Source organism: Camelus bactrianus, chromosome 7, assembly GCF_048773025.1.
Source record: "Camelus bactrianus isolate YW-2024 breed Bactrian camel chromosome 7, ASM4877302v1, whole genome shotgun sequence".
Taxonomy (NCBI): domain Eukaryota; kingdom Metazoa; phylum Chordata; class Mammalia; order Artiodactyla; family Camelidae; genus Camelus; species Camelus bactrianus.
Window position 1 is genome coordinate 24,717,842 of NC_133545.1, and position 27,711 is coordinate 24,745,552.

General features: G+C 38.0%; 1 protein-coding gene across 1 annotated transcript in view; it reads left to right on the plus strand.

Moving 5' to 3' along the window:
- The window catches only part of IQUB (IQ motif and ubiquitin domain containing), a 166,134-nt gene that overhangs the window by 65,558 nt on the left and 72,865 nt on the right, over positions 1-27,711 (plus strand). The window lies entirely within an intron of this gene.

Genomic DNA, 27,711 nt, shown 5'->3' on the forward strand with positions numbered 1-27,711 from the left:
AATAGGCAGTTTTGACTCAGGGCTCTCCATATCCATGGTCAAAACTCTGAGAACTGCTTTGCAGCCTGCGGCTCTTCCTACCCTATTCTTCCTGCTCCTCTCCTTTTGTAGGTGTCAGAATCACACAGTAATCTGAAGGCTATCTTGCCAATTCTTTCTCCTTCCTTTTTCTCCATAGATTTTTTTTTTCCCTAGTGAATCTCTTGCATGTTTGATTGTGTCTTGACATGTGCTTCTTAGAGGACCTGAGGTCCCATAAATTTCTGCATAATATCTGCTGTATAATATAATTAGTAAAGCCAATCCTCAGAGTCAGCATAATCAGTCAAATTAGACTTCACTTCTGTCAGAAAGTCTGGCTCCTTCAGTTTACATAAACATTTACATAAATATGAATTTTCAGACTATAATAAAAATGCCTAAGATAAATTATGGAATATATCTCATAAAAGATTACTAAAAGCAGTCAATTCAAGATTGAAATGATGTAATTAATACTAATGTAACTACTGTAAGTTTTGGGAAGGTTTTAGAGACAATAATAAATGTATATGTTATTATTCATTACTTATTTTAATAATGCATTAAATGAATATCTAATATAATTTATTTATGAGGCAAAGAGGATGCTAAAGGGCATAGTATTCCTTAAGCAAATCGGTGTGCATTCATATATTAGACTGTGATGTTTAGCTTGGGGAATAATTAAAAAAGAATTATGTTTGAAAAGTCAGAAATAACTCCATTTTTTTTTTGGATGTTAATATTAAGCTTTTCCTATGCATAACAAAAGAAAGAAAGTATCACTACTAAAAACTAATTGACCCAGTAGTTACTGTGTGTTTTTATGTATATTAACAGAATATGGTAAATATTAAACATATTATAAGGTGAATTAAAAAGTTGGAATGAAGATTTTATTATATATACTACATATAATGTATATATACATATGTGAGACTTGTGTGTATGTCTATATACATTTTATTATATAAGTTGACAAAATAGGTTCTTTTTTCTATATATATTTGTTTTCATATTCTTTTTCATTAAAGGTTATTAAAAGATATTGAATATAGTTCCCTGTGCTATACAAAAGAAATTTGTGTTTCACCTATTTTTATATATAGTGGTTAACATTTGCAAATCTCAAACTCCCAAATTTATTCCTTCCCACCCTCTTTCCGCTGGTAACCATAAGACTGTTTACTATGTCTGAATCTGTATTGTAGATGAGTTCATTAGTATCCTCTTTTTTCCTTTTTTTTTTTTTCTTTTTTAGATTCCACATATGAGTGATATATGGTACTTTTCTTTCTCTTTCTGGCTTACTTCACTTAGAATGACAATCTCTAGGTGCATCCATGTTGCTGCAAATGGCATTATTTTATTATTTTTTTTAATCACTGAATGGTATTTCATTGTGTAAATATACCATGACTTCTTTATCCAGTCATCTGTTAATAGACATGCAGGTTGTTTCCATGTCTTGGCTATTGTACACAGTGCTGCTCTGAACATTGGGGTGTATGTATCTTTTCGAATTAAGAGTTCCCTCTGGATATATGCCCAGGAGTTCCCTCCAGATACATAAGCCCAGGAGTGGGATTGCTGGATCATATGGTAAGTCAGTTTTTTGAGGAATCTCCATATTGTTTTCCATAAAGGCTGCACCAAACTACATTTCCACCAGCAGTGTAGGAGGGTTCCTTTTTCTCCTCACTCTGTCCAGCATTTGTCGTTTGTGGACTTTTTGATGATGGCCACACTGACTGGTGTGAGCTGATAGCTCATTGTAGTTTTGATTTGCTTTCTCTGATAATCAGCAATATTGAGCATTTTTTTCATGTGCCTATTGACCATTTGTATGTCTTTATTGGAGAATTGCTCGTTTAAGTCTTCTGCCCATTTTTGGATTAGTTTTTTTTTTTTTAATTAAGGTGTATGAGCTGTTTATATATTCTGGAAATTAAGCCCTTGTCAGTCGCATCATTTGCAAATATTTTCTCCCATTCCCTAGGTTGTTGTTTTGTTTTACTTACAGTTTCCTTTGCTGTGCAAAAGCTTATTAATTTAATTAGGTCCCGTTTGTTCATTTTTGTTTTTGTTTCTATTGCCTGGGTAGACTGCCCTAGGAGAACATCGGTAAGATTTAGGTCAGAGAATGTTTTGCCTATGTTTTCTTCTAGGAGGTTTATCATGTCTTGCCTTATGTTTAAGTCTTTAAGCCATTTTGAGTTTATTTTTGTGTAAGGTATGAGGGAGTGTCCTAACTTCATTGATTTACATGCAGCTGTCCAGTTTTTCCCAACACCACTTGCTGAAGAGACTATCTTTTCTCCATTGTATATTCTTGTCTCCTTTGTTGAAGATTAATTGACCATAGGTCTGTAGGTTTATTTCTGGGCTCTCTATTCTGTTCCATTGATCCACCTGTCTGTTTTTGTGTTGATACCACACTGTATTGGTTACTGTAACTCTGTAGTCAAAATAGATTCTTAATTGTATTACTTTATTGTATGCTTTAATTTTACCAAGTTTAGATGACATCACATTTAATTTGCACCTGCAGGTTTTATTTGTTGTAATTAGAACGATGGGTACTTCTTGTTCTTTGGTTACTAGGAGGTATTTTTCATTTCACCTCATAACCCATTCTGTGGATGAATATTGACAAAAATGGAAAAGAAATACTCAAACTTAAGGAAAAAAATCCATGTTCAGCCTTTATATTTTTCTTTAATCTTATCTATGTGCTTTACTTACATCTTCTTTAGTAATTAATTCTTTTTTTTTTAAATTTTATTGCTTTTTCTGGTTTTTTGGTGGTTTTTTGGAGGAGGGTGATTAGTTTTATTTATTTTTAATGGAAGCATGGGGGATTGAACCCAGGACCTCGTGCATGCTAAGCACACACTCCACCGTTGAGCTAAACCCTCCCCCCAGTAATTAATCCTTTGATAATAGTTTAAATATGGAGAGATTAAGTTGTAAAAGGGAAATCATCACTCTGAGTAAACATGTTCTACAATATATCAAATTTTAGATCATCCTAACAAATACCCAATTTCTTCATACTTATCTCAGACCGCTGTAAGATACAGGAAGACAGGAAGCTTTTATTAAGATAGGCTTAATGTACTCTCATTACTCGTTAAATGAGGTTCCCCAAAATAGCATTTGCAATTGCCCCTTACTTTGTTAATTTGAAAGCTGCTACCCCTTGGAACAATGTACCATAGTGAGATACCTAATAACTAAGTGTATGACTTGTGGTAGGAGATGGGATATTGTCAGACGGGAGATGGGAAATAGAATGTAGTCAATGTTAGGAAATATTGTGAATGAATGTTGGAAGTATGAGAATTAATTCCATTTAAACTATTGGTGTCCTTACATCCCTTAAAGGTCCTCCGGTGCCCTCTCTGCCCCAGGGCCACGTAGTCCTTAGGCTGAAGATTGCTCACTTTGCCGTCCTTTGTTATACTATTTCTGGCTCTTATCTCCCCTTGTATAAAAGTTCTGGGGCCATCTTCTGTAGACATTTGAGCTTGTAAATCTGTAGTACAGTCAGAGGTAGCAGGAGAAAAAGAAAAAAGGAGCCAAAGAGATTAAAGAAGAGGAAATGAGAAAAAGGAAAGGTGCAAATATTTATCTATCTATTTATAAAGAGAGATTGCACACTCACACTCACAAGGATGAAGAGGATACATTAATGATAAGAAAACAGAAATAATATAATACTCAGTACTTTTAAAAGTACGTGGTTGAGATAGCTGTTTTGCATTCTGATGTGAATCTTTCACTTTGAAATAAGCTTTGATCCAGCTGTTCCCAAGCAGTGGATTCACTGAAATCACCAAGGAGGCTTTAAAAAATTGAAGTCCAATCCTTTTCTAGACTTACTGAATCAGAATTTCTGGAGTAGAATCCTGGATTATCTGGAGGCACCTGAACAACAGCCTATGGTTTATGAGTATTATTACCCCCTCATAAGGCACCTTCAGGATCCAGGAAACTTGAAACACAATATGAGGACATTGAGGGATGATAACAGAGAAGGGAAGAAATACAATCCCCAGCAGTTAGAAAATAGAAAATGATAAAGCTTCCTTTTGTGGGCATATTTAAGGAAAAGAACAAGAAGAGACCTATGTGAATGCAGACCACCCTCAATTTCTGAGTTTTGGGGAATAGAGAAGAGGAAGGATGAAATGGGTGTGTAGGGCTCTAGAGGGACTGGCTGACCAGGGCACAGTGCACAAGGGTCTGGAAACCGCAGCCAGAATGAGAGAGGAGACCGGGGGGTGAACCATGCTAGCAGCAAACTCTGTCCATTTCGTGTCCATTACTTTCATAAACATGTCTGGACCTAGATGGCCCTCAAGATTCTGCCTCTCATCTTTTTAAGTCTTCATCCCGGAGAGAGATGAAGTGGTCATCGGGACCCAGCCCCCTCTCTGCTGCACCCAAGTCACTGCTTCTAGCGTCTCTCTGTCTTCTGTCCTCCACTCGCTCCCAGACACCACTTAGCACTCACAACTTTCCCCTGTCATTTCAGATTTCTTCCCAATAACGTTCACCATCTGCTAGCTTTCTCTTCCGTGGTGAGTCTTGTTCCTTTCATAATCAACAGAGGTGAATTCTTGTTACCTGTCCCTTAACTGGGGAATGAGTTAGTTAATGGGAAGAGCACTGGAAATAGGCTAGTGATCAAGTGCGTTTTCCTATCCCCCTCCCCTCCTCAAAAGGAAGTAGTGAACATAGGAGTGAGTATGGATTTCAAAATGCTTTCACTAATGAAACCCCAGCACCTTCGCTTGTTAACCATTCCACATTTCTACTAGTGCTCCCTGCTGGGAACTTCCCGTTACTTAACCATCCTTCTTCATGTCATAGATCAGGCCTGTATCTTTGTTCCATTGCGAAGGAAGATGGAAAACCACTTTTTGGTATAACAACCTCTCATTTGATACCTAGAAAAGTCACAGTTAACTTTTTTACCTGATGTTCATTCTTTTTTTCCACAGGCATTATATAAAATTTGAAATTCTTTATACAGGGACACAGCACAGAAATCTTATTTCACTCCACTCCCTTTAACTTCAGCTTTACTGCGTGGGAGGTGCCACAAGGCAGTTTCCCCCAAGGCCATTCTCGATTTCAGGTGACAAAACACAGGCCACCCTCTGTAGGTATACTGACTCATGCCTCCTATTTCTTCTCAAATCCAAGTCTGTAGTCGGCACCTCTGTAAATTCCCCTCTTTGAAACTAAATGTTCAGAAAGGATATCTGAACTGATGTGAGGCTAAGTTTTTTTCAGCACAAGTAATATCTCACACCTCTATTTCACTATTCTTCATTCCAACTATTAAAATTCATAGCAACAAACTCTGTGAACACTGGTTCTGTGTGGGCTGGAGGTAACTTTAGGCCTTAATAGAGGATGTCACTCACAAGGAAAGATAATTTAAGGATGGTCTCTTTGCATTTGAATTTTAAAGCACTGCAGCAGGAAGAAAGGAATGTTGCCAGTGTAAATTTATGTATGGATATGGCTTTTGAAAAGTATCTTTAGAATCAACATATGGATCACAGAGATTCTATAATAAGCTTGGATAATGAAAGATCACTTATTTTTATTTCAGTTTATTTTTAAAGATGAATTTTAATATCCACAAGGGCCAAAACTATGTTTCTACAGGAGAAAGACATGTATGGTAACTCAAAAGCTTGAAACCAATTTCTCCTACCAAACAAAGTTGTAAGATCATCTCATGTGATCCTTGGGAAAACAGTATTAAGTCGACGAAGTCTACACAGTGGCCATAATCTGTAAGACTAATCTTTTTATTTTGTTGGTAGATTCTTTCCCAGATAGGACAGAAGTAATACTACGAAGTTAATTTTGACACATATAGACATAGAAAAAAGTTAATAAACAGTGAAATGTTAAGATCATTTATCATAGTATTAGATAATATGACTATGTAAAAACTCACAGAACTGTCCACTGCAAAGAGAGAATTTTACTGTATGTAAACAAAATAAAATTGACTATGGTGTGGAAGGAACTAAAGATTGAAGGTAGATTGTGACAGATGATTTTAATTATATTTCAGATGAATGGCATAATCACACCAAAGAGGGTGGGAATGAAAGGAACTGACTTAAGTAACTTTGAAAAGCAGTGTTTTGATTGCATAATGTACAGTAGAGACAAAATTACTAAACACAATCACTGAACACTGCTTGGCATATGTATTTCCTACAGGAGCATGGGTTAGCAATACTGAAACTATTTTATACGTGAGCTAGAACTGAACGAACAAGGTAATCTGTTGTATATAATGTTAGCAAGGGTTCCTCACTATTGGAGAAAGACATTACAAATAAGCAAAGAGGGAAGGCTAGAACTAAACCCTGTGGCACTGAATTGGAGTGAGAGATATCAATGCAAACTCATGTTTTAAAATATGCAAGAAGTAGAGACAGAAATAAATATGTATTTGTGCATATGTGTAGGCAAGTGTATATACACATATTTCTTAGCTCTGTCCCCTGAAAGGGCCTACCCCAGTAGCAGTGAGCACACCTACTGCCTAGATCTTTGTTTCCAAATATCTTTCCCCATAAAAAGAACAAGGTCCCTTGGAGAAGTGGTTGATTCCAGGGCTGGGGAAGGTAAAATACAAGATAAGCCTGGAATATTTCATAGTTCCAGAAAGTATAAAAGGGCAAAGTGATAGAAGCTTGTCAAGAGAAATTAGACACCAACCTGAAGGAACTCCTAATGACTAAAGCTGGAAAAATTTGAGAAGCAAAATAAACAGTGGTCATTTAAATTAGAATCTGTGATGGTTAATTTTATGTGTCAAGTTGGCTCCGCCATACTGCCCAGATATTTGGTCAGACATTATTCTGGATGTTTCTGTTAAGGTGGTTTTGGATGAGCTTAAGCAGATTACTTTCCATAATGTGAATAGACCTTATCCAATAAGTTGAAGTCCTGAATATAGAACAAAAACTGACTTCCCTGAACAAGAAGGAATTCTGCAAGCTGACTGCTTTTGGGCTCAGACTACAACTCTTGCCTGGGTCTCCAGCCTGTTGGCCCTTCCTGTAGATTTTAGGCTCACACCTCCACAATAGTGTGAGTTAATTCCTTAAGACCCCCTCTCTCTTTTTCATTGTACACACACACATACACGCACACACACACACAAAAATACACGAACATATAATGTGTGTATATTCACATATGTATATGTGTATATGTACATCCTGTTCATTCTCTCTGGAGAACCCTTGACTAACCCAAAGAAAAAGATAAATGTCCATGAGTCTGTACTAATATAAATAAACAGAGGGAAAAGGATAAGTATGCATTACAAAAGAATTCCAATTAATAAATGAAGAAGGGATGAGGGAAATAGAAAAGTCACCATTAGAACACTAGAGTAATATTTGTGGGCAAGATCCATCTGTGGATACTCAATAAGTGAAACGGTATACTTAGACAGTCTCATAGCATATGTATTAATTATAATGACATACTAGCAACTTCAGAGGGAGAAAGCTGACAGATGGTAGTTGGTACCTTAACCAAATGATGAAGGTTAACGTCACTAACGACATATTGGAATCGTGTGATCATGGAGCCCGCTGATGTGATGCGATGAGAAGGGCTCATCATCTCTGGAATTCTCCCACGAATTCATGACTTCTGTCTTACGTGAGATAACTTCAGACCAACTCAAATTGAGGGACATTCTATAAAATACTTGGCCAGGACTCCGCCAAAGTGTCAAGATACTGAAGGATGAGGAAAGACCAAGGAACTGTCACAGATTGGAGGAGCTCAGGGGACATGGCAGTTAAATGTAATGTGGTAGAACCCTAGAATAGAGAAGGGGAAAACTGGGGCAATCCAGATAAGTCTGTCATTATTGTATTACGTATTGTATTATGTACTGTATTACATAGTATTAGTTAATAGCTTTTTAGTAATATTAATTTTTTAGTTTTGATAATTATACCACAATTATGTAGGATAAGAACATTTGGAGAAGTTGGGGGAAGGGCACAGAGAAGTCTCTGTACTGTCTTTGAATCTTTTCTGAAAGCCTAAAATGTCAATATAAAATGCTGAAAAGTTACAAGCATGTTTAAAATCCTTCAGGTGCCTTAAAGGGAATGATGTGAGTTTTATTTAGAACTTAGTACTTACATTATGCTAGAGAGTATATCATTTCAACTGTTTAAACATATGACAGAATTTTTTAGATTTCAACATAAAAGTGTGCAAGAGGCACAAGGTTTTCAGGATTCCTTTAGGGGGTCTTTGAGCAAAGGCACTTGAAGTCTACTCATCTGCGTGACTTGTCATACGTTGTTTTAGCTCACCAGGCCCGCCATTTCAAGGCACATTTATTTGGGTGGCTTGGGGTAGCTGGGAGAGGTTATTTTGAAGATGTAATGCAGTCATAAACCACACCTGGGCCCCTCTGCTGTGCCAGGCAAGTGACATGAACGAGTGAAGCTGACCAGGTCTAAGAATGACAACAGTGCAAGTACGCTGAGTGACGGTGACCGACACTAAGCCGCAGCGTCTGGCGGACGGTAGGAGCTGAGCTGGAGTGTGCGTGCGCCATCTAAGGAGGGCAGCTGCTACTCAAGGCCTGGAGGCCCGAAGCTCCGACCTGTCTAGAGGAGCTGGATGGTGTACGTTTACGTGAACACTCCCGGACTTTAAGTGTTGAAAGATAACTGAAAACTTTTCAGATACTGTGCAGGCCAAACCAAGCACATCTGCTTGTCTTTGTTTTTCTTTCTTCCGTCTTCCCTTGTTCCTTTTCCTTTCTCATACCTCCCGTACCTCCTAGGTAGCCAGTATAGAACTAAAAGGTAGAGATTTTTAATATTTGTGTAATTTTCTGTAGTCCTTGTTCTTACTTTCAAGAGCAATTTGTAGAGTTAAAAACACAGGAAAACAAAATCAAAATATGGAAACTTGCTTGAATTTTACTTGTAAGAAATCTTTTAATAATTTTATTCATTGATTAAAAAATTCACCATGACTTTAATAAGAAGAAGAATAAAAAGCTAATTGAGTATTTTCTAGTGTGAAACATCATTCTGTGTGGTATCATATGGACTGAATCATTTAATTCTCAAAACAATTCTGTGAAACAGGTTTTGTTATTAACTCATTCTGCAAATAAGGAAGCAAAGACTTAATGAGGCTAAACTATTTAGTAAAACAACAGAGCTGTATGTCTCTAGAGCCATGCTCTAATTGTGACACTGAGCAAGATGACAGTCCTACAGGGCAGAGTTGCCAGATAAAACACAGAATGTCCAGTTAAATTTGTATGTGTATTTGCTATACTTTTATTTGCTAAATCCAGCTAGTCTACTATAGGGGTAATTCTCTGGCTTTTGTATGCCCCAGTGCATTTAGCAAAAGGCAGAGAGTTCAAGAGAACTTTCACTAAACCAGAAAAATTACGTATTATGCATCTGTTCTAGTAAACCTTCTTCATCCTCATCAACATGCCTTTTCATACTCAAAAGCTTTAAAGTGCAGCAAAATAGAACAGAACATGGTGAAATTCATTAGCGGTGTTTTAATTTCACTTTTATGTGTGCTTATCTATATAACTTAAATGATTACATCATTAAGATGATTATTGCAACAGTAGCTGTTTGTTTTATGTTTCAGCAAAGTTACGAAGCCCTGCTGGCTTCCCACTTCCCAGTCTGGATTCCCTGATGTCCTTCTTTGTGTCTCACATTGTGAATAAATTTAGAGAATCTATGTGCTGGCGCTCCAGTTAAGTAAGCAGCCAGGAAAGCCAACTTCTTAGGCCAAGGAGGGGCATCTGGGTCCTGCTTCACATTTATGTGGAATATACATCTTTTTCTCGGCAAGGCCTCAAGAAAAACAAGCCTGGGTTCCGAGGTCAGGGAGACAGAGGGAGGGAGTGAGAGTGTTGGGTCAGGGCTTCGGAGGAGCAAAAGACGGGGTGATCAATGGGGAGAAGTTCTTCAGGAAGGAGAAAGGCAGAGCCCTCAGTACAGCAGGGGAGCAGCTGTTTGAGTGGTGCTTGTTGTTTGCCAGGCTGACTCAGATTCCAAGCTTTGTTCTCTTTCTTGTGTTGATTTTACTTGCCATGTCATCATTCTAATTTTAATCCCCCCTCTCCTGTTTTTCTCTTTGGAACTGATCACTTTTTGCTACATGTGTCTCCAAGAGATTTCCCTGCAGTTATTGTGGGAGACAGTGATTGGGAAGGGAGGATGGGCAGGGGATTTCACAAGTTAGTCATTCAATCAGACTTCTGGGATATTTTTATCTTTAGCATAATTTATTCTGTTTAGAAGCAAATGCCTCCTTTTTAAAATTTTGTTATTTTTATTTTTTTTTAGGCTCAAGTTTGAAGTGAGATTCTTTAGAGCTCCCCTCTTGCAAGTGTCATCAGTATAGCAAAAGCATTTCCTGCTGAATCTAAAAGCCACAGTTACTTCCCGAAGGGGCAGTGCTAGGCAAAATTCAGAACCTGGAAAAAATTGATTGGGGCTTCCTTTTATCCTCCCATGTATTCATCCATTCTGGTGGCACTTCTCTGACCTCAAACACAAGGGCCTGATTCCCTCATACCACATCCTTTTTCCCACCAGGGTGCTCTCTTCAGGTCTTCACCCTTTTCTCCTACTTGTCAATTCATTTGTTCATTCAATTATGTATTAATTCATTTTGCAAGTAATTATTGAGTATCTACTGTGTACTTGTGTGTTCTAGGTGCTGAGGTACAGCACAGTGGTGAATAAAGCAATGTCCTTGTCTCTTTGTGTGTGGGGGGGGGTAGGGGAGACAAACAATGTATAAGTAATACAATGTCAATATATATGTATATAACGTATAAGTGTATAAGTACGTATAAGTGTAAGTACAGTCGTCCCTCAGTATCCAGGACCCTTGTGGATACCCAAATCCACAGATACTCAAGTCACTTATGCAAAATGGCTAATACAGTCAGCCCCCCGGAACCCATGGAATGGAAGTATATTTACTTTTAAATACAAAAGTATAAATATGTAATGTCGGCTAGAGATAAATCTCGTTAAGAAAAGTTAATCAAGGTTAGAAGGGAGAAGCTCTATTAGTAACAGTCGTCAGGAAAGTTTTCTTTGATGAGGTGATATTTGAGCGGCAACCTATTTGAAGCAAAGGAGTAATCGAGGCGGATACCTGGAGGTGGAGAGTTCTGGGCACAGGGGACAATAAGAGACCACACTGAGGGTGGAACAGCGAGAAGGCCACTGTGGGAGGAGATGATGTCCAAGTGGTAGGCAGGGTCTGGTTCACATAGGGCCTTGTAAAGACATTGGGATTCCTTTTGGTGTAAGGGGAGGCCACTGGAGGGCTTGAGATCCAGAAAAGTAACAAGGTGAAACTGATATTGTGAAACTGTTCAATAGTACTTCTCAAACCCACCAATTTTTTTTTTTTCACTGATCTGTAACTTTGCCTATACTATTTCTTCTGCCCTCTAGTGTTCTCACTCACCCGCCTCAATGCCTCCATTGCATTCTGTACACACATCTGTTATGCCTCTTTACAGTGCACTCTATTTATTAGGGGATTATCTCAATTGTGAAGGTGCAGACGAAGCCATGGGTGTTCGTGCCCTATCCACAGAAGTTAAAACAATGCGTGTCTCCCATTCCTTATCCGACTGTTGAGTGGATGAATGAATGATGTTGTGTTTTGGCTTCCTGTTTCACTATGAAGTAAAGTTTCACATGAGAAAATCCCTTTAACTCCGAAGATTGGCTTAATGGTGTACCACATGAACTTGGCTTTTATTTATTTTTCTAGTAAGCAGAGTTTAAAAGCTAGCTAGAGTCAATAGCCTACTTTACTGTGTGTTATTCTCTAAGAAAACCATTTTTTCCTTGACACTATGTACAATTTTTAATGGGCATTTTTTACTTGTATTATCCAGAGCTGTTAAGATACAAGCCTGTTTTAATGGTATCATTCCTACTTCATTATTTTCTTCTTAAAAATCTCTAAGCGTGCCAGGTGCTGTCTGCTAGTACTCAACCACAACCCCTCTCTTCCATGTGTGCTTCTGTTTCCAGAAAGACTGAAACCACTGTCTTTGATTCCTTTGAGGGCTGGGTTTCAGACAGGTGTAGGAGGAATGTAAGAAAAATTAGAAGGCGGGAGGAAGGGAAGCAGGCAGTGTTCCGCTACAGGCTCTGAAATTCAGAAAGACATAGTGAGGAGGATTTACTTCAGAAGAGTGGAAAAGTCTGCTGAAATGCGGAGACTTTTTCCTAGCGTATGAATCATCTGTAACCTATAAATCCACAGTTTAGCAGTTCTAATGTTAACAATTACAATTCTAAGTAGGAAGACAAAAGAGCAGGTTCATATTAGAGTGGAACATTTACATGTTCACGGAGCACAGCATGACGGTTTGATTTACATATATTGTGCAAGGACTACCACAGGAGGTTCAGCTAACATCCACCTTCTCTTGTGGATACATTCAAAAGAAAAGAATAAAGGAAAATATTCTCCTTGTGTTGAAGACTCTTAGGATTTACTCTCTTAACAACTTTCCTATGTGTCATACAGCGGTGTTAACTATAGTCATCATGTTGTACATTACATTCCTAGTATTTATTTATCTTATAACTGGAAATTTGTACCCTTTGACCACGGTTACCTATTGCTCTCAACTTTTACTTCCTGCCTCTGGCAACCAGCAATCTGTTCTTGCTATCTGTGAGTTCAGGGTTGTTTTTGGGTTCCACATATAATTGGAATCATATGGTACTTGTTTTTCTCTGACTTATTTCACTTAGCATAACGCCCTCAAGAACAATCCATATTGTTGCAAATGGTAAGATTTCCTTCTTTTTTATGGGTGAATAATATTCCATTGCATAGATATATATACCACATCTTTATCCATTCATCCATCGATAGACACTTAAGTTACTTCCATGTCTTGGCTATTATAAAATAAAGCTTCAATGAACATGGGGTTGCCTATATCTTTCTGAAATAGTGTTTTTGTTTCTTTCAAATAAATACCCAGAAGTGGAATTGATGGGTCATAGGGTAGTTCTACTTTTAATTTTTTGAGGAGCCTCCATAATGTTTTTTTATAGTGATTACACCAATTTACATCCCCACCCACAGTGAACAAGGATTCCCTTCTCTCCACATTTTCACCAACACTAGTTATTTCTTGTCATTTATAGTAGCCATTCTAACAGGTGTGAGGTGCTATCTCATTGTGATTTTAATTTGCATTTCCATGATGATTAGTGATGTTGACCATCTGTTCATGTACCTGTTAGCCATCCATATGTCTTCTCTGGGAAAATGTCTATTTGAATCCTCTGCCTATTTTTTAATCAGATTGTTTGGTCTTTTTGCTATTGAGTTGTATGAGTTTATATATTTTGGATATTAACCCCTTATCAAATATATGATTTGCACATATTTTCTCCCATTCAATAGGTTGCCTTTTTAACTGAGGTTTTAAAATGGAGTTTGAATTTTATCAAATTTTTTTCACAAATCATATGATTTTTCTCCTTCTTGTAATATGATGAATATGTTACTGGATTCCCAACACTAAATCACCTTACATTCCTGTAGTGTACTGAAGTTGGTCATTATATATTTTTAATATGTTTTCCAAGTGTCCCTGCTAGTCATTTAAGATTTTTGTGCCAGTTTTGTAAAAGATGTCTGTAATTTTTGTCCAATTTTTAATATATTTTGACATAAGTGTTAACCTGCTTCGTAAAAATAGGTTTTCTTTTTTTTCTAGGATTTAGAATAATTTTAATTAACTATGTAGACGTAGGTTTTTCATGACCCTGCAAATAACTTACCCAGGTCCGAAAGTCAGCAGTTCAACAGTTAGAAATTCCAAGAGGAGCTTTTCAGATGTCAGATTGATAGCTCAGAGAGGCTAGATGGTTGGCATAAGATCATAAAGGACGGTGGCGCTGTCTTATGGCTGCTTTGCTGTAATAAAGCAACCTTAAGAACAAGACAGGTTAAATGAAACCAGATTTCTTTTTTTTTCCAGTGCATTTTTATAAAGACAGTAAATAAGCCCAGTTGATTTCTGATAGAAATTATTGACAAAAGAGTTAACGACACCCAACGGCATACAAATCACGCATGGTGCTCAGAGTGGAGCTGCCAGTGTGTGCAAAATGCTGAACACTTTATTTTGTATGTGTTGTACTGATTTATATTATCTTCAAACACAGATATGACCACAGCTAGACAGAGTTTACTGAGAGATTTATGTTATAAACAACGGACACGTCTTATGTCTTGCAGACATTCTTGCTTCCTGGATTCCATCCTGGGCAAACTCTGGGTTAATGATGGGAACCAGTCTTGGCTCTGCTCCTTTTTCACTTCTCCAATGCTATGCTGCTCCCCACTCTTCTTTCCATATGTCCCGGCAAATGCTGTAATTGGGTTGATGGCGATGTGCATGTGGTATCTTGCCTAAAATGAAAGCCTAAAATACATCCCGAAAAAAGTCACAATAACAACACTTTGGGCGTCGCGAAGGGGACAGATATTGCTGGGAGGAGGGCCGCACTTTTTTTATAGCTACAGAGCACCTTTCTCTGGGGCCAACACTATGTTCCTCCCCAACACACCATGTGCCAGTGACTCCAAATGCTCCTTTGTGACAGAATAACAGAAGCGCTGGTCCTCGAGGCTGTGATCACCCTTGCTGTAATTGCTCTTGTTATGGTCCACTCAGCGCCATCGACAATATTCTTCTTCCTGATGGGAAAGAGCTTTCACGGGCATGTAGAGGTTCTGCTCTGTGCTGCTTCCAGAGTCTCATGTTTATATGCCAAGTCCCCAGTCTCTGACCCCACGGTAGCTGGGCTGAACGGAGAAGGGCCTGGGCGATGTAGGTCCTGACTTGGCCCTGACACCAAACCTCTGAGTTGGGTCAGTGTTCATTGTTGCTGCTTTTCTCTAGGGTGAACAGGGCGTTTCTTATTAATTCAGAATCATTTCCCCAGTCACTAATTTTCTTGCAGGGAATAAATTCCTTTTTTTTTTTTCCTGCTTATTTCCCATATATTTTTAGTTTTTAAAGAAAAGCTGATCTATACATACTGTGATTCAGACTCCCTCCATTTGGCTGCACGCACCGGGGATCCCTATATAACGCACCCTGGAGAGATCTACGTCACAGGACAAGGCTCGCTGCCCTCAGGGTCTGCCCCTTGAGGCTGAGACCAGTAGCTAGTCCACTGAGTAAAGGAGACTTCTCTGGGAATTCCATAATACAGTCCGCTGGGAGCTTTGGGACTTACAGAACAGATCCATTTGAGCAAGCCCACTCCCCTGAACCTGTGATCCCTTTTCATACTCTGCCAGAACATTTCTGGGACTGTGACCCATTTAGTGGGAGCTAACACTTTCCCAAGTGTCTAAGAGCCTTCCCAGCAGTGCTGCAGGACTGGGGCTCTTGCCAGGACATTAGATCTTGTCTCACAGGAGAGTGCCCCCGTATTGATAAACTCTGCCTTTTCCAGCCTTACTTTTTTGCCACCCTTCATGCAGCCCCATCAGCATCTCTCCCGGCATGCTTTCGTGGCTCCAACTGGTAGAGCCTGGGGCCTGTAGCTCCTTCAGAGTAAACTCTGAGGAACGGAAATAATACAGAGATGAGGAATGAGCTGTGAAAGAATCCAGTCCCTTGCATTTTCAGGAAGAGCCTAGCGCCATCATCAGACACAGTGGGGGAATTCTGGAATGCAAAACATACCACAAATGCTGTCCTGCCTTGAGACAGGGGGTGGAGCTTTTAGACTCCCGTCCAATCAGACTCCACAGGTTAAAGATTCAGTCCTACAAGACTGCCCGTAGCACCCCGCCTCCCCCCAACTTCAAATGCAGATCTTGAAAGCCCAGGTTGTTACCTGTGCTTCTGACTGACTGGCTACAGATCAGTGGTTCCAAAGACCGCTCCTTGGGCTTCAGTTGCAAGTCCAGTTGTTATCTGTGCTTCTGACTGACTGTCTATAAATCAACCATTCCCACGACCCGCAGCTTGGGTTCCATTAATTTGCTAGAACGGCTCACAGATTCAGGAAGCCCATTTACTCACTAGATTACCAGTTTATTGCAAAATATATTAAAGGATACAAATCAACAGCCAGATGAAGAGATACACAGGGCTAGGTATGTGGGAAGGGGCATAGAGATTCCATGCCCTCTTGAGGTGCACCAGTCTCCCAGCATCTCCATGTGTTCAATAACTTAGAATCATTCTAAATCCTCTCCTTGTGGGTTTTTATAATGGTTTTCCTACATAGGCACAATTGATTAAATAATTGGCCATTGATGATTGACTTAATCTCCAGCTCCTCCCCCCTCCCTGGAGGTGGAGTGGGAGATGGGGCCGAGGGTGGGGGGGACAACCAAAAGTCCCAACCCTTTAATCGTATTCTAGGTTCTACTGGCAACCAACTCCCATCCTAAGACACTTTCCCAAGGTCACCTCATTAACATAAGAAAAGACACATTTATGCTCTCACCACTTAGGAAATTCCATGTGTTTTAGGAGCTATGTACCAGAAACAGGGATGAAGATCAAATATACATTTTTAAAATATTGTCAAAAACCAAACTCTGCACAGCAAGTAAAACAAAGCTGAAAGATGAGTTCGTTGCAAGGTTTCAATCTGCAAGCTAGGAAACTCAAGGCAATGGGGGCAATGAGTTTTGAGTCACAGATTTAGGGATTTTTTGCGGTAAATGCAGAGGTCATTAGATTTAGGAATCATCAAAAATATATGGAAACAAGGAAACAGGAACTGAAGGTAAGGAAAGAGGGCTAAGTGCAGAATCCTGAAGAGTCTAACAGAGGCTTGAAAACAGGGTAGAAGAACTGGGAACAAAGAGGAAATCTAAACTCTGTTTTGATCTCTTTATGAATTAGAACACAAATATTAAATGTATCTGTCTTCCTAATGACAGCTTTTGCATTTTCATTGCCAACTGGGAAAACATTAATTTTTCAGGCCTTTTTTTTTTTTTCCCATATCTGGAAGTTTTATTTGTGACCTCAGCTGTTCTCACATCTATACTTAGAATCAGCATATTAAAGTGCTCAGTTTTAGAGGCTGCAGTGCAATGGATAAGGGCATATGTGCCTAGTCAGAACTGAGGTTTCAAACCCCAGTTTTGCTACTTACCTGACTGGGTGCCAGGGAAAGTTACTTCAGTTTATTGCATGATGTTTTTTTGCAACTTCAACACAGAGATGCAAAATGCTACATGAAACACTAGGCGTTATGTCTGGTGCTTTGTAAGCATTCAGTGTAATTCTTGAAGTTGTTATTCTTACTACAGGGAAATATAATATTCAGAATAAGCCATTAATTCCTTTCACTGCTTGAGTAGAATTTCCATGGAGTTAAGTGAATTTTAAATCTAGTCTCTATCATTTAGAAAAGGATGGCCAATACAGTGCACATTTCAATTTGTACAATGACATTTAAAAATCATTCTGTCTCTGAGTACGTATCTACAAAAATTTTAAAGGAAATGTTTTCTATAAAATTTCTCTCTAAAAGTTCATAGTGTATTGTAGAAAAAGGGATGCATCAGAAATACACTGAAATATATTTTGAGATAATGAATGCTTCAATATAGTGCTTTTCTTTTTCTATTACTGGACATTTTCAAAAAAGGTTGTGGCTAATTATTATGTCTATAGAGAAATTCTGAGAACCATAGTTATAGCATTAACTAGAAGTGTTCTATTATCTGCCACAGTAAATCTTCAACTTTGGGAATAGCTAAATGTGTATAATTGCTAGTTTATTTGCAGTTCATTAAGGAAACATTAACCTTCATTTCATAAAGGACATACAACAAAGCATGAGTGGAACGTGTCTCTGACCAGCTTTCATGCAGAATTCCTACAATACATTTTATTTTATTAATACATGGTAGGTGTTTTTTTGTTTGTTTTGTTTTTTATGATTTTGTAGTTTGGAAAGACCATTTTTTAAAGTAACCAGAGCTGTCCTTCTAATCTGGGTGATGATTTTGTCTTTTTAAAATGATACTGACAGCTCATGCAGCAAAGGCAAGAAATTTCAAAAGACATTCAGTAACATTTAAATTAATCATTTCTCTTTAGTCTGCTATAGTCCAGTGGGTTTTAAAAATAATAATTTTAGAGTTGAATTGTAAAAATTATGCTTGACTGACAAATGAAATCTCACTTAAGCTTGTGATTGATGGAAAATAAAACACATTAGAATTTCATTCTGAAGTAATTCTTCTTCGCAATTTTTAGCCAAACTCAACTGCCAGCATGGTTTTTTAGGTTACATAACACGAACTGTGAAAGTGACCCTCTCTTCCCAAGACACATAATTCCAAATATTCACAAGTCCCTAAAATTTTTATTTGTTTTATTTCTACCAAAGCAAGGACTTCAGGTTTGCCAAAATAAGACCAGTCTTACTTCTGGGTGAATGAAGGCAAAGACATTAATTCTGAAAGCTGAAAAATTTACTATGACTTAATATAAGGAATTCTTTAGAGTTGATGCCTTCACATAGATCTAATGGATCACATACTCACAGGACTATTTGTACTAAGGAGAACTGATACTTGGCTCAACAGCTCCATTCCAAGATTGTTGACACACCAGTTGGCATTTGAAGGAATCAACTTGCTATTTCGTGTTGGTTCATGGGTAAAGTAAAACACTTGATGTAGCTGCAATTCAGTGCACATCTTTAGGCTTAATGGTTGAGTGACCAGTAGACTTTTGGCTCTTCGGTCAAAAATCACCAGTGTTTTGGCAGAGAGAACACTCGTCTGGCTACTAACGCCCCGAATGGTCATCTGTTGGTGAGCATACATGAAGGCTCCAGCTTACGTGTGTCTTTAACTCAGTCTCTCCTCACTCATGTTGGTAACTTCTCTAGGCCACTGATAGAACATCATTGCAGAGGTCTGCATGCCTCCCACTGCTTGCTGGGAATTGGAAGCTGAATCTCTATCAGCCTGAGTAGCATATATGACCTCGTATGACCTCGTAACTGGAGCTTTAGCTATTTAATGTAAGTATTGTGAGAACAAAATAGGTGAGAATGTCAAGAAGTAGGATGAGGAACAAGCATACGAAATGCTTGTAGAGGAGAGACTCAGAGGAAGGTTTAACATTTCCTCGCTTTCCGTATCTTGAGCTTGTGTACATCAATAATACATATTTGTTGAGTTCTTTCTAATAATGCCAGGTACTTGCACTATTTTATGCCCCTTGAAAACCCTGTGAAATAGAGAATATTATTATCTTGTTCAATTGGTGAGGAATCTGACACTTAGGAAGTTAAGTGAATTGCCAAGGTGACACGGCTAGTAAGTAATGAAACCATATTGGCTCCTACCCACTCACTCCAGAGGTCAGCTTTGGTGCTGCAAACCTAGATTATGCGATGGGAAGGGCACCCCTGGGGCTGTGTAAATGGCAGCCCTTCCACTCTGCTCTATTGCCCTGGGCGAAGGGAAGGATGGACTTAACCTTAAGGCTCATTTTGTTCTCTGTTGCATGACCTTGAACGGTAAGTAGTCTCTGTTATTGATGCTCTAAGGCCCTTAAGGAAAGGGAAGGGAAGATTGTTTCACACTTTTGTTGCTCCTGTTTAGTGCAAGTCTGGGTTTTATAGGGCACTGCCAGGTTGATTTATATTCTTTCCTGCAATAAAAAAAAAAAAAAGGAAGAAAAATGTTATTTAAAAAGGAAAGATCCTTAAAGTCTGTGGGAAATGAATAGGATTTAAAAAGGTTAAATTTTTCCTCTTTTGACATTTTCTGTTATGCTGACATTTTCTGTAGTGTTTGGTTGGGGATGAGACCTTTTCTGTTTTGCTTTGTTTATATTTATCCTAAACAAATCAAGCTCTTTGTTTTAAAACTATTTCTATTGTTTTTCCTTTTCTGCTTTGTAAGGAGCATGTCTCCCCAAGAAAACACTAAATCGCTTTTATTTGGTTCAAGTTTAAAACACAGTTGTTGAAACGACTTATGCTGGTTTTCTTTGTTTAAAAAATTTACATTGGAAATATATGTATCCCAGAAGAGAAACGAAGGAATCCCTCGTTTAAAGGATGTTAAGTATTTAAATTCTGGAAAAAAAAAAACAACCCACAATTATATGAACACTAAAGTTATGTTTATGCAACATAGGCAGTTTTTTTTTAAATTTTGGTAGGCAGGATGGATCATTTAGGCCAAAACTCTCCTTTAGTATTTAAAAAAAAAAATCAGCATAACATTTCACCAAAGAGCACAAGTGAAGGTGTCCCAACTCAGACTGCAAGGCTTGCCCGCCACATTTCAGTGAGTCCATGTGTTACTAAGTTGATTCCTGTGAGGACCAGTTTGTGCATAATGGCTTGACTACAGTTTTTCAGAGCATTATAAAATTTTAAGAATTGGAGGGACTCTTAGCTGGTTTTGGCCTCTCCATCAAGTAAAACACACTCTTTCTGTCCTTTCTTTTAAACATGGCATTCTACATATTACAACAGAGAAAATCTCCCATATGGTCTTCCCCTTGCATAAAGCCATCGGCCCCTATTTTTGTTTCCTGGGCCTGCCATAGTAAAGTACCGCAAACAGGGCGGCTTCAAACAACCAAAACATACTCTGTCACAGTTCAGGAAGCCAGAAGTCCAAAGTCAAAATGTCAGCGTGGCTGGATCCTTCCGGAGGCTCTGAGAGACTGTCTGTTCACTCCTTGTTGCTTCTGTAGGTTGCCGCAGGCAACAACCTCGGTGTTCCCTGCCTTGTAGATGCCTAACTTCCATCTCTGCCTCTGTTTTCACAGGCCTTTCTCCCCTGTGTGTGCTTTGTCCCAGTTTTTCCTCTTCTTACAAGGACACCCGTCATTGGATTAGGACATGATAATCTAGTATTTCCTCATTTTAATTTGATCACATCTGCAAAGACACCATTTCCAAATAAAGTCACATTCACAGATACTGGCGTTGGGACATCAACATATCCTTTTGGGGGTGGGGGGGTGGCAAAATTCACCCCACACTAGCACAACTATGCATATTAGAAGTGCAAGTCGTGCACTAGGACAGAGTCCACGCTTCAGTGGACAGGCAGTGAAATTCAATTTGTGCATTACTTCCATTATTGTGAATCTTGAAGGACTGGTTGAAATATTTTGTTTTTATAGAATATTGACTTGAAATTGTTCAGCTGCAGATTGATACATGAAAATCTTATGCATCATATAGTGGTTTCATGTTATTGGTATTTGTTGTCATACGATTTAAAAGCTGGAATTTTGGTGGTCTGAGTAGTTTGTAGGCACTACGTGAGGAAATTAAACGCTAGTCACGAGAGCAAACAGAGGAAACAGACTGGGATTGGGGAAGGAGGCTGAAGCTTGGCACTGAGGGTTCTTTGTGACTTCACTCTTGGGCATGGACAGCCCCACTCTGGTGTTTTATTTCTGCATCTAGTGATGGGCTGACATGCCTGGATGAGAACTTCTATACATCCTCAGCCAACATATAGTCAAGCGCCCAGTGGATCATCGGGGAGTCTACATGAAGAACAGAGGTCTGCTATTAGGGCTAGGGTCTGTCTGGACAATAGGGCAAGGAGAACAGGGTGGGAGGGTCCGATTGGCATAAAAGCTATGTCAGTAAAGAGCTGAGCAGTGGATTCCCTGGGAAAATAAATCACTGAAGAAGGATGAAAAGTTCTCTAACCAGGACCCTAAATGTCATGTGGGAATACTCATGGTCAGGCATTGTAAAGCTGTTGAGAGACCATAGCTTTCTTGGTGAAGGGAAATATCTACAAATTTTCCTACACTGTCAGTTAAAATGTAATCTAACATGCATTGGCTCATGTGCCCATGTGTTTGGGAATTGGGGGCAGTTTGCTGGACTCCAGTAAAAAGATTTTCCCCAGGTATCTGAGGGGAGCCTTGTGCCAAGGAAAGTGTTTCACTCAAGTGAAGTGGCCTGGGTCTTTTGTACCAAGGTCAAATCAAGCATGTATGCCACTCTTTGAAAGGCCTAAAATTGCAAAATTTCACATAAATTTTTCATATGTACTTTTTTTGGGATGAAGTTTCCTTACTTTTAACTGATAGCCAAAGGGCTCTAAGACATAGAAAAGGCTAAAAACATCTAATTTATGGGAACAGCAATTACCTGACCTCTAACTAGTCCTATTTTTCTGTCCCTTATCTCTTGCCAGTTTCCTTTGAGTTGGCTGAACACAGTGAGATTTGTTGTACTCGGGACTTTTGTTCCACGTGGATTACTTCCCTTTCTCTCCCTGGCGTCTTTCCTCCCAGCCTCACTCTCCATGGGATCCTTCTCAGACTCCCAGTCTGAGCTTAAATTTCATCTCTTTGGCTTTCCCATCTAAGCTAGACTCCACTTTTGTATTATTTTCTGCTCAGCTTCCCATTTATTTCCTCTAAAACACTTATCAAAATGTGTACGTAATTTATTTTTCGTCTGTCTCCCAAAAGGCAATGATCTTGTCTTATTTCCTTTCAAATTCCAAGTGCCAGCCACAGTGCTCAGACATGATAGGTGTTCAGGAAATATCCGTTGAAGACAAAATACAAGGGGAACACCCTCTAACATGGAATAAGAACCTAAAGATCACTAGATTTCAACTCATGATCAAGAAGACATTTCCAGGTAGTAGTTATTTTCTGCTACGTTAGCAATTGTTTGTGCTGATAAAATCAGCGACTGTGTTCATAATTAGAGCTTAATTTACCTCTGCAAAAGAAATGGGGTTTCTTAAATTTTCACTTTTTAAATAAATTCAGATATTAGCAACCAGTGAAGCAAACTCTAAACCGAAATGAAAATTAGGGAAATTTTTCTTCCATCTGATATAATAGAAGAACCCAAATACTTCTTGTTACCAGTGTTCCTATTTCTGGGCACATAGAAACATGATGTATTCCGTTCCTCCTTCACATGTCAATAATCTCAAACCTACTGTGTATCATCACCTCGCAGAGCAGTGGACTCACAAGAGGGGGCTCAGGACACACTGACTTCATGCTCAGTTCAATGACAGGTTTCGATGGCTAAGCCTATCTTTCTTTTCTTTTCTTTTTTGAAGAGGAACCTATACCCACAAATATCAGTCTAATTTTCAATAGTGGTTCTAATTTACTTTTAAATTTCCGTGGATAGTCAGGGTATGTGGAGCTATATATCTTTGTACTTACCTGACTTCATTAAAAAAAAACTTCCTTTCTGCACAGCAAAGGAAACCAGAAGTAAAACAAGAAGAAAACCTACGGAATGGGAGAAAATTTTTGCAAGTGAAACCGACAAAGGCTTGATCTCCAGAATATATAAGCAGCTCATACGACTCAATAAAAAAAAATTCCTTAGCAGTCCCTTTCAGGAAAGTGTTAACAGTGAAGGATTTCACTATTCATCCAGGGCAGTTTTAAAACTCAGGACAGTTGTCACTGATGTAATAGCATTTCTGTTTAAGCAACAGAAAGCTTGCTTTCTACAGATTTCATGTAAAAATATATTGTAAGGCACATCAGAAAGGACTAAGTTAAAGCTTGATTATCCAAGGAATATTTCACAAAAAGATTTTTCTCCAGCTCATTGCTTTTAAGAAATGTCCCAATTTTTTCAGTCAAAGAGGCCTCAACAAATTGCCAAATTTGCTTAGGTTTTAGCTGTATGTAGACTTCTAGGTTCAATAAAATAGTTTAAAAGCAGGTTTTATATTTTTTCATGACCTAATTTTCTATGGATAATATGAGGAACTACATTTAAAGAATTAAAAATAATACTGTTTTTCTAACAAAAAGTACCAGACAATCATTACAGAGAATCTTAACGTATAAACAAAATTAAAAAAAAAAATGCTCTAATAAAGCTTTGATGAACATCCTTTTGGTGAAATACTTTTACCCATTTTGAGTTATTTATTCAGAGTAAATTCTCAGTATGTTTAAATTTTCAAGTGTATTATGCATGTTTAAAACTATTTATTGATATTAAATTATTATGAATAAATCAAATGTGATTTTTAAAAAATAAGTAGCCTAAACTATTAAGATAAGGAATAAAGACAAAGTATGAAAAAATGTCAAGGGTGACTTATTCCTAAAAATATTAACCTGGAAAAAATAAAATAAGACAACTCAGTCCTATGGGTCATATTAATTTAGTTACCTCATGATTATCTTCAAGTTCCATTAGGGCTAAGATTTTTGATAGTTTTGTTCACTGCTTATTTCCTGTGCCCAAAATAATATCTGCCATATATTAATTCTAAAAAATAGTTTGTTGAATGAGTTAATCAGGAAAATATGATAAAACTATGGTTTGTATACAGTTTATAGCCCCCTTTGGCAGTGTAAATCTAAATAATCAAAATATTTATTCAGTAGCTCTTGGGTTTGGAGCCGACAGATATTTGCTTCTAGTTTACATATGAGGAAACCAGGGTTCTTTGGTTTTTCTTGCTCTGATTGTCCAGCAAAAGTAAGAACAGAACTGACCCACTCAAATGGGAAATGGGTCACAAATCTGCTATGATATTTATTAGACAAAGATATCTAACCTTGAGATCTATAATTTAGACATGACTTACTAGGAAGGGATTCTTGAAACAAGTTTAAAGAAACTCACCGAAGCTCTTTACGTGTAATGTTACACTTGGACTTGATTGCTGTGCATTCTGGGTTACTTTTGCTAATTTGACTGCTTTCTCATTTAGTTTCTACACTGAGTAGCCTCTATGTTTATTTATATTTTCTGCTTAGTTTGGATGAAGATCATTTTTAATGATATCTCCCCTGTGTTCTGATGAGTATTAACCACTTAGTAAATGCCATTTCAGATTTGTTGAACCAAAAGTTAGCCCCATAGCAGATGATCTCTGCTAACAAGTTTCCCAAAGTCTCATCTTGTGTGTATTCAGCCAAGCCCAATAACCCACGTTCAGTCTCTCTGCAGACTTCTGCCTGTCCTCCACCAATATAGCTCTGGTGGCTTCCCTTTAGATGTCAACCCCTTCAGCAGCTTGGATCTTCAATTTCTGCCTCCTTAACGTCCATCACTCATTTTAGAGTCCTCTTAGAGTCCACCTCCTTGAGCCAAAGTAGAAAAGTAACCTCCAGGCAGAAATTCAGGGCTATCTTGAGGCTCACATTGTGTATTCTTCTTCTTGGAGAATTAATAGTCCCCTGCTGCCTGTTATTCAGTCCCTGAAAAAGGCTCCCCTGTGTATTTTGTGCAGTTAAATAGTTTACAGTGTAAGAGGCAATGATCCTCGTACCAGTTCTGTCAAGTCCAGAAGCAGAGGTCCTTTTAATTTTTACTATGTTTTCTTCATCATATTCTTCTTTTTTTTGTCCTGGCTTTTGCTTGATTGAGTAAAATTATTTTATTATTCTTTTTTTAATGTGATTTGAAATCTTCATTCTATTTCTATTAAACTAATGGTCATTTTAAAGAAACAAATATTTTTGACTAATATTTGAACTTTTTCAAACAACATCAATAATTAAAGTGTACATATTAAATTGTTCCCTCCAAGAATGTGGTCATGAATACGTATTAGATAAGAAGCATCTGTTCATCTCAAATAGATGAACAAAAGGGAACTGGCACTGCTGTGCATAATAATATTAGGCTGTTATCTTGTGAGTTATGGACTTTGCACTTCTTTTCTTTTTAAGGAAAATACTTTCTTCAATATTATACTGACTGAATTCCACCCCCTTCCTTTAGAGGTGTATGTCTGTCTGTGTTTAAAGAGTAGCTTCCTGTTGATTATCTTGGAAGGACGAGAAAGATTATCTTCTATTTTCTTAACACTAGTAGAGAAAGTTGGAAGATACTAAGCCTTGGACAGTTATCTCATTTAATCCTCAAAACTGACCTGTGAGGACGACACAAGTACTGTCTCCATTTTACAGATGGGGAAATAGAGTTTGGAGAGATTAAGTTAACTTGGTCATGCTCACATGTATAGTAAGGGAAACATCGGTATTCAAATCCTGAAAAATCAAGTGTCTGATTTTAGATCCTACGTTCCTATACTTTCTGAGTAAGCCAAATACGTTGAGTATCAATATGCAGGCCAAATGACACAGCCCATAGCACAGCCCCAGGGAAAGACAGCGTTAATTCCGGAAGTGCAGATTGGCGAATGGATTAGCGTAATCAAAAAGTTCCAGTTGAAGACATGAAAAATCATCTCTCATAACCAAGTTGATTTAGCATAAAAAATAATTGATAAGGAAGGTATAAAGTGTGAAAGTACCAGTTAAATCTCTCCTCTATCATTAATAGCTTCCTTGCTTCAGAATTTCATGGAAGAGAGTGTTCTTACTATATGGAAGTTCATAGAGATTGCATGGAGTTTGGGGCTGGGCAGATGTTTGTGTGGCCTCTTAAACGTGCTTTTTTGATGTTATTGTTTGTGAATTAATTAGAATAAAGTGATTTTCTTTAGAAAAAAAAATAGCACATTGGAATTTTATAACCCCATAAAGTAAATAGAGGGTGTTTTCTAAAGGCAAGGTGAACTGGGCATTCTGCTTTCTGTCTTCCAAAACAGTAGGAAACTCCTTCTTGCCACTTAAAAATATGAAGTAAGTCAAGGCCATTTATGAGCATAACATCCTGGGCATGTGAGGTCTAGAAAATAGATACCTGTTGTATCAGGACTAAGGCCATCTAATAGTTTTGTCCTGGGCAACTCAAGGGAGGCTCTCTCTTTAAAGATATTTTCAAAGTACACAGTGTTTTATGGGAAAAAAAGAGGATAAGAAATGTCACATATTAAAATGTTTTTTGACAGGTGCATTTAAAGTCTTCTCTAACCTCCTGCCTCTCAGTGTGTTTACATGACAACTTCCTTGAATAAATACTTAGTCTAGAGGCTATTCCGGAAAGCAGGGGTCCCTGATACACTTGGTAACTATAGTTACAGTTGTCTCTTCTTTTCCTGGAATGTAAAATAATATTTCATCATCTCAGAAGTCATTTTGAAAGCCTTAATGAGATAAACACTCATTTTTCCAGGTGATACTCCTACTGTTGAGTGCTAGTCGTAATTTCCTCCACTCAATGATAAAAGTGATGTCTAGCTGTAAAGTGGAGGCAGGATGTGAATGCTAACATCTTACAATGTGGAGAACAAATCAATTAATTAAAAAAAGTACTCCTTAGGAAAATGTTTTTCCCCTCTTCATTAAAAATAAAATAACAAATTTATTTAATTACTGATTATTCCAAAAGCTACTTCCAGACAATGATTATATGGAATTTTAATTGGCTAATCCATATAAACTTGGCAAAACACTGGTACAAAACTGTTTTTTTAAAATGTTCACTAAAAATTGAAGCGTTTCTCCCAGCTCAGAGAAGCAAGTTGCAACAAATAGAAGAGATGGGAAATTAATCCTGTGGCTTGGTAAGGTGCATCACACCCTTCCCACCCTACTGTCTCTTGTGGGGTGAGATTCTCCTCTATCGCTGCAGAAGAGGTTAACAGAACTTTTCTTATCTCTCTAGTTATTTGTGAGAGAGCATTTATGAGGAGATTAAAACTTTTACTCCCTTA